The following is a 12,931-nucleotide window of genomic DNA, read 5'->3' as shown; positions in this document are numbered from 1 at the left end:
CAAACAGGTAAAAAAATGAAATATCACTATAACTTCTTTTCTTTTTAACTTTCTGACTTCCTTTTTTTAACTTGAGGGTCCATGTTTTTTTTTTTTTTGGTTTGTTTTGTTTTTAGCGTCAAATCATGGTAAATCAGTGGCAAACTAACACTGATTTTTTTATAACTGTATTTTTATATAACATTTGTAGATAAAAAAAACAGGGAGTGGGACCTGGAATTCTGCTGTGTGCTGTCTATTTTTGTTTGGTTTTAAAAGCAGTAGCGCAGAGCCTAGAGTTATCTGCAGCTAGTATATCACTCTTTTCCTTCTTATTCTATGACCATTGTTAAAAATGAAAATGGCAGCGGTTCCACCCCCAGTTAATTTCCCAGTGAGTGCATCTGTGACATGTTGAATTTTCATCTGGATTGCCATCCCATATAAATACTGCATCCTAATGTATAAGACACTTGGAACCTGCTTAGTACAGAGGAGGCTAACCCATATTTTGTCACTGTAGGGCATGTGTTGATCCATGCCTGGGTTACATATCCTATATTAAATGCGTAGCTAGCTGTAAAGCATTGTGGAATCATAGTAAAGCACAGGGAAGTATGGCAAATCATAGAGAGGTACTGAATGGTAGAGCATTATAAAAAAAATGTTGTCAAAATTGTTAGGGAGTATGACAAGAACAGGAGCTTGAAAGTTTTTAATTTAAGTGAATTCTGCTGCATAGTTTATAATATATGAAAACACTCCTTAGTTTGGAAGAGAAACATTTCAACAAATGTACATTTGCCTCCCAGAATAAGAAAATGTGTAGTTTAACCCAAATACATAATATAAGTTACTGCTGGTTTTAGATCATTACACCGTGTAACAATTATTATTATTTTTTTTTTGGTTCCTGGGTAGTAAGTGTTATTTCCTAATTGCTTATGCCTCAAAAGTATAGAAAATGGCTATTATTCCCCACAAACTTTGCTTTTGTGACCAGGACAGTGATATTTTGAAATTTACCTATTTTCCAGAACATTCCAGATAGATTCAGAGCTGAGTAAACTTGAAGTAACTTCTAGAACCTTCCAGTAATATAAATAGTAGTATAAATACAGGGGGCTTAAGCCCACCAGTTCAGTTTAGTTCCAGCTGCCTAAGTGGATACATATCTGCATTTTTCTGAGATGGCATCAAGAGGCTGCAAGTACCCACTCCTCCGGAGAGAGAGCAGCCGTCTTTAGAAGAGAGCAGCAAGTCAGAGAGCGAGGAAGACGTTGTAGATCCAGATGACAATTTCAGAGGTGGAGCTGAGGAAAGAAACCCATACTACCCCAACCAAAATTACCTCAACGACTTGATTAGAGATCTTGGTCTCACCAAGTCCAATGCCGAGCTTTTGACGTCTAGGCTCAAGCAGTGGAACTTGTTGGATGAAAGTGTGCAAGTCGCAGATCAGAGGAAGCGTCACCAACCTTTTTCCAGATTCTTCACCCGTCAAGATGGGCTCTGCTTCTGCCACAATGTGACCAGTCTGTTCGAGGCAATAGGAATCGCCTGTAACCAGAATGAGTGGCGCCTCTTCATTGACAGCTCATCCAGGAGCCTCAAAGCCGTGCTGCTTCATAATGGTAACAAGTACCCGTCTCTTCCCCTGGCTCACTCGGTGCACCTCAAAGAGGATTACAACAGCATCAAGACCTTGCTGGACGCCTTGAAGTATGATGAGTACGGCTGGGAGTTCATAGGAGATTTCAAAATGGTGGCATTCCTGATGGGTCTCCAAGGCGGTTTTACCAAGTTTCCCTGCTATCTTTGCCTTTGGGACAGCAGGGACACCAAGGCGCACTACCACAGGCGGGACTGGCCACAGTGGACCGAGTTCTCTGTGGGGAGGAACAACGTCAAGTGGGAGCCACTGGTGGGCCCCCGGAAGGTGCTGATGCCACCACTGCACATCAAATTGGGCCTTATGAAACAATTTGTCAGAGCTCTAGATAAGGAGTCGGCAGCCTTCAAGTACCTTCAAGACTTCTTCCCTAAGCTGTCTGAGGCAAAGGTCAAAGCCGGTGTCTTCGTTGGACCACAGATAAAGAAGATCCTGGAGTGTAATGAATTCCCCAAGAAGCTCACTAGTAAGGAGAAAGTGGCTTGGAACAGCTTTGTCACAGTGGTTCGGGGCTTCCTGGGCAATCACAAGGCCGAAAACTCTGTGGAGCTGGTTGAGACTCTAGTGAAGAACTACGGCACAATGGGCTGTAGGATGTCCCTCAAAGTCCATATCCTTGATGCTCATCTTGATAAATTCAAGGAGAACATGGGAGCGTACTCGGAGGATCAAGGCAAGCGCTTCCACAAGGATATACTGGACTTTGAACGCCGCTACCAAGGACAGTATAACGAGAACATGATGGGAGACTACATTTGGGGGCTGATTCGTGAAAGTGATTTACAGTATAATCATAAATATCGAAAAAACTACTCACTTCTAAATCTTTTGTAGTCATTTTTGTATTACTTTAGTATAAATACATGTTAATTTGGATTCATATGTTGTTTTTTTCTGACTTTATGTGAACGAAAAGACACAAATTCGCCCGTTTTCTCATTGGAAATAGGTAAATTTCAAAGTATCACTGTCCTGGTCACAAAAGCAAAGTTTGTGGGGAATAATAGCCATTTTCTATACTTTTGAGGCATAAGCAATTAGCAAATAACACTTACTACCCAGGAACAAAAATTGTGTTACATAGTGTTATCTGCAGTCATGAAGCTCATAAATAAACCTGTTGTCAAACTACCAGAAATCAATAAGGCCCGTGCTTATTTGACTAGTTCAGACACATGCAGACAAACAGGTACACAGACAACAACTTGACAAATTCCCACAGTACAATTGCTTCTAAACAGAAGTATTGTTATGATAAGAATGTTCTTCTGTTTTTAAACACAGAGATAGGATCTGCTGCTCTTGAATTTATTAATGTGTTTTCAGGGACATGTAACTGATTCCAAATATCTTTGTAGGTTTCACTCAGAGCGACAATGAGGTAAATGAAGCATGAATGGAATGGCTAGCTTTATCTGATCTGATGTTTTATGTAAACATGTGCTTAGCAAGTACTTCTTAAAGATCGGCAGTTTCAGGTTTATAAAATGGACTTGCTAGGGTGACCACTAAGATACTGAAATAAATGAATACGTGTTTAAGAAAACTACACAATGGGAATACATCTTTTTCTGTACTAACAGGCACAATTTACACCTTTTCATTGAATATAACTAATATACAGTATAATGGAGTTTCCATTTTATGTTTGAACTCAGGTCTCTAAAATTGCAGCAACTTTATGATGTGTTTTTTGACAATGTCTCTTACGAGAAACATTTTATATTGTTAGTTTTTGTTTTCTTTTTTGTTATGGGAAACAATTCATCTCAGTGTGACTCTTACGAACACAAACTATGAGGCGCCACTGTTGTTTGCTTAGCTTTTAGCAACAGACTTTTTCTTTAAAAAAAGATTGACTCATCGCTTTAGTTTGTATGCACAAGGAATCCCTAAAAGTATACAATGGCCTTTGAAAATCTATGCCTCTCCTTTAATTGTAATTCATTGACACAAATGTCTTCCAGAAACTAAATATGAAATGTGTAGCTTGTCATTTTATTGTTAAATGAGTTATTCACTTTAGACCAACATTTTCAATAAAACTGAATGCTAATATCAATATATAATAGCTATGCATCTTTTTTATATCTGTTAGGCCTTTGTCCATCTCTGAATTAAACAGTGCCTCAGTGTCCAGATAATGCATGTAACAGTTGTTTGTGAAAAATTGACAAGGTTATCCACACTTTCTGTATATTTGTAATGCAAATATCACGTCATAAGAGGAAAAGCATCAGGATCTACCCAGTTTTCCGTAAAAGCAATGTCTTCCCATGTATTAGCAAAATAACTTGTCCTTGTCTGTAAATCCTCCAGGTTTTCTCACAACCTCTAACTAAGGGGGTTTCTGTATTTACAATATAACAATACATTGCTTTGTCAGTTTACAACCTTCGTATGCCAGCACCCCGGATGAGAGAAAAAGATGTGGAAGGTAATTGCTATTGATTGATACTCAGTTGTAAACATGAGGGAGGATGGATTTCATGTTTTGAAGTAAACATGTTAGAATGAATTTATTGAATATTGAATTTTAAAGACAATTTTGAGTGCAAGTGAAGAGTTTCTGCACACCCTAGTTAATCCCCATGTTTTTGGTTGCAGAGCATTTTAGAAGGTTAGCATGGAACCTATGATGAACAAAAAGGAAGGATTAGCAATATCACATTTTCCATCTCTGAAGATCTGCTATGAACTATTCTTTCTTGTTTCAGACTGGTATGCTGACAGCTATGAAGATGCAAACCCACACCTCTCAGGGGAGGCCATTAACAAAGTACTTCAAGCAAGCTTCCCATTACGGGCATTATCGTGTGAATAGACATTCCTGACATGCTCACATGCAGCCAGTCAGTTCAGAGTGACAGGATGCAAGAGATTGCTGATGATTAAGAAAATAAAAATAAAATAAAAATCACACTGGAACAGTTTGAAACATTTCTTGATTGCAACAACCATGGGCTGTGGGATGTTCAGGAGACTGGGGTAGGACATAAATCCAAACAACAGCCCTTCTGCCAGCCGTTATCAGATGGGCTACTAATACTGACATTAACAGACAGTAATGTGGTTCATTTAGATGATCATGTTTTCTTTGTTCTGCAGGTATCTGTAGTACAACCAACAGTGTTGTTTCACTTAAGTTCTAATTTCATCTTAAACAGGTTTCATTAGACAGTATGAACTGATTTTGATTGGAATTATCTCATTAAAGAGCTAGTATCATAATTTAACATCTGTAGGGATGTACGGTCAACTGTTTTTTCATTAAGAACAATTTTACTTTACCTAAAAAAAAAAAAAAATGTTGCTGTGTTTCTCTTTTGTCTTGTTTTCCTGTTTCGGAGAGATCTGTCTTCTGCAGGTTGACCTGAGCTATCATTTTGTACATTTTAGTATTTAAAGATGGAAATAAAGCACTATGACCAACTTTTAGACAATAGCTGTACACATTTAAAAATAATACTTTCTATTTCTATTTTAACTGTAAGTTCCTTCGACCAACATCATTTTTTTTAAATGTAATCTGGTCTGACACTTAGAATCTATTAGGTTTTCTTACTTTTCACAATGGAGGTAAAATGCAATGTATAATTAAAAGTAAAGAAATTTTGTGGACCCTTGGAGTGGGGTTAATTCTTCACAGATTTATTTTTTAAATATCATTTTAATTTACTGACTTGTTGGATGTTTAAACACTTTAAACAAACAAAGTTATGGAAAGTACAACAACTCTAGTAGTTTTAATCCCCCACCCCCTACTCCCCACTTATATGTGGGTAGGGTAAGGACTGCTGCTTGAACACAATACTTAGAAAATGTAACTCCAATTAATGTGCTCAAATAAATGAAATGATCCGTTCATCAGAATACAACAAAACAAACACCTTTACGGTGTTAGCTCAATTCTTTCGAACACTGGTCATGTTACAGCACTATTGTACTTGCCAGGCTTTCTTCTTCAGAGATGCATAAACCCAACTCATGTTCTTTGAATAGATGCCTGAATATTCCCTGCTGTCAGTTTTCTGGGCTTTGGCTACCCCATTGAGTGACAACCTTATTAAACCCTTACATAAGCAGAGGTTAGTGCCCTACAATTTTCCTTCTATTGTGCAATAAATTCACATGCCAGTCAGACTAATAAGGAATCAGCGATAAGGTGAGGTGGAAAACCTGGGGGAATGTTTAACCATACATTAGGGGGTTAGTGCTCTCTCTCTCTAGGACTTGGAAACCACATGGTCACTAAATGCTGTAGGACTGTAGTTTTATTTATCTAACTAACCCTAATCCTAACCCTAACCCTTAGCAGGTAGTAGTGGGAAACACCAGACATTACAGGTCATGATAATTACCCTGTAATTCCTATTACCTGTTTATTGTCAACTTTATATAAAGCATGACCCATTCTTAGATCACCCATACTATAGATGACACATCTTGATAAGATAACACCCGGTTAAGCCCTCACAATTCAGTAATATCCTACAACAAACCAATGATGCAGCTTTTAAAACTGGAATACAAATAGTTGCCCATCATTTGCCCATCCAAAAGCCTTCATAAGAAAACCTTTACTTATCAGAGGTATTACATTTTACTTTGAAAATACAAAGGTTCTACATTGCTAAACAACATAACAGAAAATATAGTTCCCATACCTGAACATCTATTCAATTGATCTAAACATGGACAGATATAAACACAAACATGCTTTAAATCACTAAATAGGTCCCTCTCTGGCATTTTTCAATTTTGTATATATTTTTTTACTAACAGAAATGCACTACAGAAGCTCACGTGCAGTGTTAGATGTTTGATTTTCATATCCCTAGTACACAAATTACATTTAGATCAATTGAGGAGATCCCATTCCCACTGTACTTTACAGTGGACTCCTCATATCACATTCAACAATGTATCAAGCAGATTGTGTTTAATTGCTCAGGTTCTTGGTACTTCCGTCCCCGTTTTTGCATTCTCTTTTGTACTTAAAGAATAGGCTCCAAGAGAACACTGCATGCCAGTTGTCAAAGCCCCCTTGTTGTAACAGGATATTAAAATCTCTCTCACCCTGTTTGTTTTCAAAGAACACTCGTCTTTTTTTTTTTTTTTTAGTAACCTTTCTTTAGTATCTTTGCAATGAGGATTTTAACTAACTTGTCTACACACTGAGATGCTTGAACAAAGGAGCCTTATTGTTCGGTTCAACAAAATGCAAAAAAAAGGAAATGTGGCTTATGTACAATTTTTTCTTTGCATTGCACAAGTAAAAGAAAATACCAAGAAAGGTAGTGTCGGCCCTGTTTATTAAACAGTAGGGTTCACTAAAGGCCACAAAACAATTATGGTGCACTTTTATTTTAACATCCTCTTTCTCTTTTTTTATGCTCATTAAGAATTTACATCTAACAGTGTCGGATTGTCTGGCTAAAGTTTGGATTTGCCTGTATATCCACTACATTAATGAGAAGGACAACAGTAACATTGGAGACTTACCTCTACTAACTAAACATAAAAGGGTTTATATTCTACTTGCCACATATAAAGCACTACTTCAAAAAATGAAAAACCATAATAAAATAAACATTTCAAAAGAAACTAGTGTGTTAACAGGTTTATGTACGTACAAAACTGTAAAAACAAAAGTATTTTCTAATCTAAAACGAAAGTAACATATGATTTCTCTTGTGTGTGTGTCACTTGCAGCACAGAATCCAGGTTGAGCTGCTGCAGCCTGCAGCTTTACAGTTTTCTGATCAAAATGTTTCTGCTGAAGCCATATGGCTAGCTTCAAGATGAAATCTCTCCTGCTGATATATTGTACAAAACAAAGGAATTGATGGCTGCTAGGTCCAGTAGAGATAACAACAGGCTTGTACATGTGTGTATATATATATATATATATATATATATATATATATATATATATATATATTGTACGTTATATTCAAAATAAAAACATGTATTGTAAAAGGTGATTCTAGTGTTAATGAAATTTAACTTTTAGATGTTCCACCTACACACACACACACACAAATATAAATTATATGTAGTAAAACTTGTACTTAGTAGAAATTATATATTTTATGTGTGTGTGTGTGTGTGTGTGTGTGTGTGTGTGTGTGTGTGTGTGTGTGTGTTGGAAAGGTAACCAGACAAACAAGTAGCTAATGCAAGGCGTAATTCAGAATGTGCGCAACAACACGCAAATTCATTTCACTTGTTAAATGTTTTCATCTCCATGGCAAAGCATGAAGCTCTTCTCACGATATTCAGAGTTGTTCTTTTCCTACTTAGTAAGCAGACACGAACATTTAAACACCCCCTCCCCTAAATGACTATGAATTGAGTAAGCTGCACTGGTACGGTTGTTTGTTTTTTCTAAGTCAGAACTGCATAGCAACGTATTTCCTGAAAAGTATGGAAAACACGTTGTGAACGCTGCCATTGTTGACCGAAAAACTGAAACACATCCAAAAAAACATATTTGACACACCTCTTGTTAATGCTTAGCTTAAATAAACACTTTGTCATATACAAAATAACATCTAGGCTGCTAAATCACAAGTAAATACATTTAGCATCTGTCAGAAACTGTAGCCCATACATTATTCTATATCGGTTGCTTCAATACAAATGTATAATCTGTACATATTTGGCTTCATGTACCTATGTACACATTTCTCCCTGCACAAGATACACTTTTGTAACCAGACTTTCTGCTTCACTACATCTAAATCTATATGATAAAATAAGCTTCAACACAGTCTTATCAAATCTGTGTGGTACTTACTACATGTCCCTATCTACAGGTTCTTATCTATGTACGATAATGCATGTTGTAACAAGACTACTGACATTTTAACACAATTTCCCACATTTCAAAGGATTCTTTTATACTTTGTATATACTGTTCAATTACTATAAAACAAGAGAAATGAGTCTCAGTGCAAAGGGAATTTTTTGAAGTGGAATAGAACCCTTTTAATGATATAAAACTATCAAGAAACAACTTAGAACATCCCTACTGAAACATAAAAGGGCATTGCCGTGTAAAACTTTGAACTGTGGTTATTGTTTCCAAAGAATCCTAGGTTGCCTGAAGTCTTATGCCCAGACTAATCTCCCAAAAACAAAATAAAATAAAATAAATAATATTAGTCATTCGTAATCTCCAGGTCACCACTGTAAAGAAGAACCTTACATTATTAAATACTGAATTTCATCTGGTCTGAGGTTGTGTTAGTTTTTATTGGATTGAATTGGATGACATCACTATGGATGGCCTATGGATGGCTCGGATACCCTGGTGAGCAGCAGTGGTCTTGAAGTATTGTTGGTCTGTGGTGGCTCCATCACGATGTTTCAGTCTGAAGACTATTTTCTGCTACATGCTGTGGGGTTCTGGGGTTTACCACTATGTTAACCCATGTGCATACAAGCATGGAGGGTGGTTTTTCCAGAATGGAGGGAATGAATACTTTCTTGAGTTAGATGCCACTTTAGAAGGCCTATGACAGGGTTTTGATTGGTTTGTTTTGGGTGACATCACTTACAAACCTGGTGTAAGAACTTAAGTGCAATGTGATGGTCTGCTGGAGCCATAATGCCAGTCAATAGACAGGTGCAGTAGGGTAGCAAAAAGAATACGGTCAAGATGGTTACCAGCTGCGAATAAGAATGAGCAACAATATCTGCAGCACAGCTAGATCAATAAGCCAGCTGCTCACTGGATTTTACCACAGTTGTGTTATTGAGGAACCAGCTAGCCCAGAATTCACTGAATAATATCTAGAACGCTTACATTGAACACACAGAAAGTTTTCTGCACACTTTACAATGATTGGAGCATGCTTTTCCTGGTCTCACTCTTGTTGAAGTTATAATTATGACAAGAAGAGCAATGATCCTTATAAGTCTTTTTTCCAACCATAGCAAGGTATTAATAACATATGTTCAAATAAATTTGAAAAAGTGATGAAAGACAAGTTTAACAGAGTCTGACTAATAAAGAGATGTTGCAGAACACTGTCAGATAAAAGTTGATACTTCTGGTGCATACCGCTGAAAGATCAGACATCTGCCTTATATATACTGTATATCACAGCCTCTATTATATATTTCCTTTACCTTTGTATGATGTTTGCAATTATTCTAAAGCCACTTTCACACACAAATGCCAGTATTTCAGAGCCATCTTAAAAATTCTTAAAAAGATACTGTGACAGGGTGGACGAGTGGTGACATCAGGCCAGAAGCAGGAAGGAAAAACTGACACCAAGCAGTACTGCAGTTCAAAAAAAAAAAAAGACGCGGCATGTGCCGTTTATTCAAATACAAAAATAAATAAAAGGTTTTAACACAAGAGCAAAATAAAAGTTTAAACAAAAATAATCACAAACACAAAATAAACAGCCAAAAGAAGTCAGGCTGGGCAAATGCCTTAACTGGTCCTGTATATTTTTTCTATTTTTAACTTTACTCTCTCACTCCGCTCGCTCGCTCTTGTTCCTCGAGTGCAAAGAGCTGCAGGTTTATATATCGTGGCTGAGGGGTATAACTGGCTAGTAATTAGTCTATTACCCTTCGGCCACAATCTGCACGAGTTTATGAATTATTCCTGGCAGAGGACGAGCACCAATCTCGCCTCTGCCAGAACACGTTTTAAAATAAAAACAAAACAATAACAAAACACGTGGCGCTTCGCCATCATGTATAAATACAATAATAAATCATAACAATAATCATAATAATAATAATAATAAACCACAAATACAAAATAATACACTGCACAGGGGTGGAGGGGGAGACCCCGTTCTAAAAATAAATAAACAAAACACTGTACAGGACTCCTCACCCTGTTACAGATACATGCACACAGCACACAATTGTGCCATCTATGCCAGTATAATCACCACAGTCAAAGGGATCATGAGAGACAAACTTTTAAACCTGTCAAGTCAACAGGTTGTTCTGATGGCAACTGAAAGCACTTCAACAGAATCACAAAAATGACATCGGCTTTTCTGAAGAACTGGATTTGGCTGTTTTGTTTGCTTTTAATTTTCAATTATATCATACACTATAACAACCTGGTAAGGTTGTAGCAGCTTCAGACACACTGTAGGTAAATATCATGTATATTTGCTTTAAATAAAGGATATTCGTGTGAACGCTCAACTTGGGTAAGGGAACGCCAACACGGTATTTTATTTTATTTATACCACTGATATGGCTACATTTATTTTTATGCTATCTCATGAAAAGTTTTATTTTTTTTCATTGTGACATACTGCACTGCAAATACTATTGTTAAGCATAATGCATATCATTTAAAAACAACACCATTTACAGAATCACAAAATACGAAATATTTTAAGATGGCAGTAAACATTGATCTCATTATTTACTTGTACGAGGATATTTTCATAGAGTATTTAAAAAAGACCATCTGTTGGAAAGGATGAGCTCAGTGTTATTGTCAAGTATAAAAAGTGATAGATTACCGTACAGTACCTTCAAGTGAGTTCAGGGAGCTACAATATTGTTGCTGATATCTTATGTATAGAAAATGCAAACATTCGTGACAAACAAGATACCAGTGAGTCATACAAAACCATGAAATACGGCATTAAAATAAAACAGGCTAAATAACTAGATAAAGTAACCAATGTATTTTTTTTAAATGTATTTATTCATTAGTGACTTGTAAGCCTATCAGTAGACTACAGGTAGTTGCAAATCCTCAACCGTTTTCACTGAACTGAAAGAATGACCGTCTTCAATGCAGTGACGCCATAAATCATATTTAGGGCTTCTAATTTTTGGGTTTAACCGATAAAACACCCCCAATACAAAAAAATGAAATTAGTGGATAGCCAATAAACACCGGAAAACACCAGAAAAACTGTGGAAATGGTTAATCAATTCACGTTGACTTTACACTTTTCTCATTAAAAAATAAAACCTACTACAAAAATAATAATAAATACATTTCCCAGTGCTGCTGGGCAATGTCCCGCCTTTCTGACTATCATTGATTTGTTCTGAATACTTTAAACCTGCCCCAACTACTGAGTGACAGCACATTCATGCATTTCTATTGGAGACGACTCTTGTGAGATTTAAAACGAGATTACAAACAGGAATTAAGGCTTGTTAGCAGGATTTAAAGCTGTATTACAGTTAAGATACGGAGGATTTAAAACAGAATTGTGGCAAAATGTAAACAATGCCTACGCACAAAAACCCCAGAAGAATGTGCCCATGACCAAAGGGATTGCGTTGTGGAAGACAGCAAAAGAAAAAAGGTACAACTTAAGTGTGCAAGTACTGTCAAGTTACTATACATATTTTGACAGATAAAAAAACCGCTCAAGCATTTTGGAAAGGGTAGGTAACTGTGTAACTCCATGGGGACCCCAAACCGGCTCAAGAGTCACTCCAACAGCTCTTCAGCCAATGTCTCCGCCTCCTGGTTGGGCAAGTCATATGCCTCTGACCATTTGGTAAAATAGTCAAGGGCGACCAGGGTGAAACAGTTCCCCCTGTCGGAAAGGGGGAATGGCCCCAAGATGCCGACCCAACCCTCTCCATCAATGGCCTGACAAGAAACTATTCGAGGGGAGTGTGCGACCGGTCCATGGGTCTCTTTCACGCAGTGCATTCATCACACTGCCAGCAGTAGTCCTCCATATCTCTTCTGCAGTGTCCCCAATAGAACCCTTGCTGGACTCGGCGTATGATTTTCATTACTCCAAAATGTCCGGTTCCGGGGGTGCCGCGGTGTGCCTTCAGCACGACATCCAGCAGCCCATTGGGGACCACCACCTGCCACCTTACTTCTCCTGTGGCTGACTTACTCCACTACCACTGTAAGACACCATCCCAGAATCCAAGTTCAGCCCACTGGGACCACAGCACCTTCGTGGCCATCGATTCCAAGGCCACCTCTTCCCATGGGGGCTGCCGCTGGTCCACTGTCCACTGCTGCAATGGCCGCAAGTCGGTGTCCTCCTCCTGCTGATGCCTCCACCATGGTCAGTTCCCTACTAACAACCTTCTCCGCTCTCATGGGGACCTCCTCCTGGCCCTGCTCCCGGTCGGGGTCTGCTCCGGTCACGTCCAACGTCAGTTCTGTCTCTCTAGCTTCGGTCCACGGGCAGTGGGTGCAATCGTCCTCGGAGCAGGGGTTGGCAGAACAGGGCAGTAAAGGGGAGGCTGCCCACCTGGATCTTCATAATGTCCCTTCCTCTCATGGGGGCCGGTTCC

This window comes from Acipenser ruthenus, chromosome 2 (genome assembly GCF_902713425.1).
Source record: "Acipenser ruthenus chromosome 2, fAciRut3.2 maternal haplotype, whole genome shotgun sequence".
Taxonomy (NCBI): Eukaryota; Metazoa; Chordata; class Actinopteri; order Acipenseriformes; family Acipenseridae; genus Acipenser; species Acipenser ruthenus.
The sequence above is the reverse complement of the archived record's forward strand: the minus strand, read 5'-3'. Positions refer to the sequence as shown.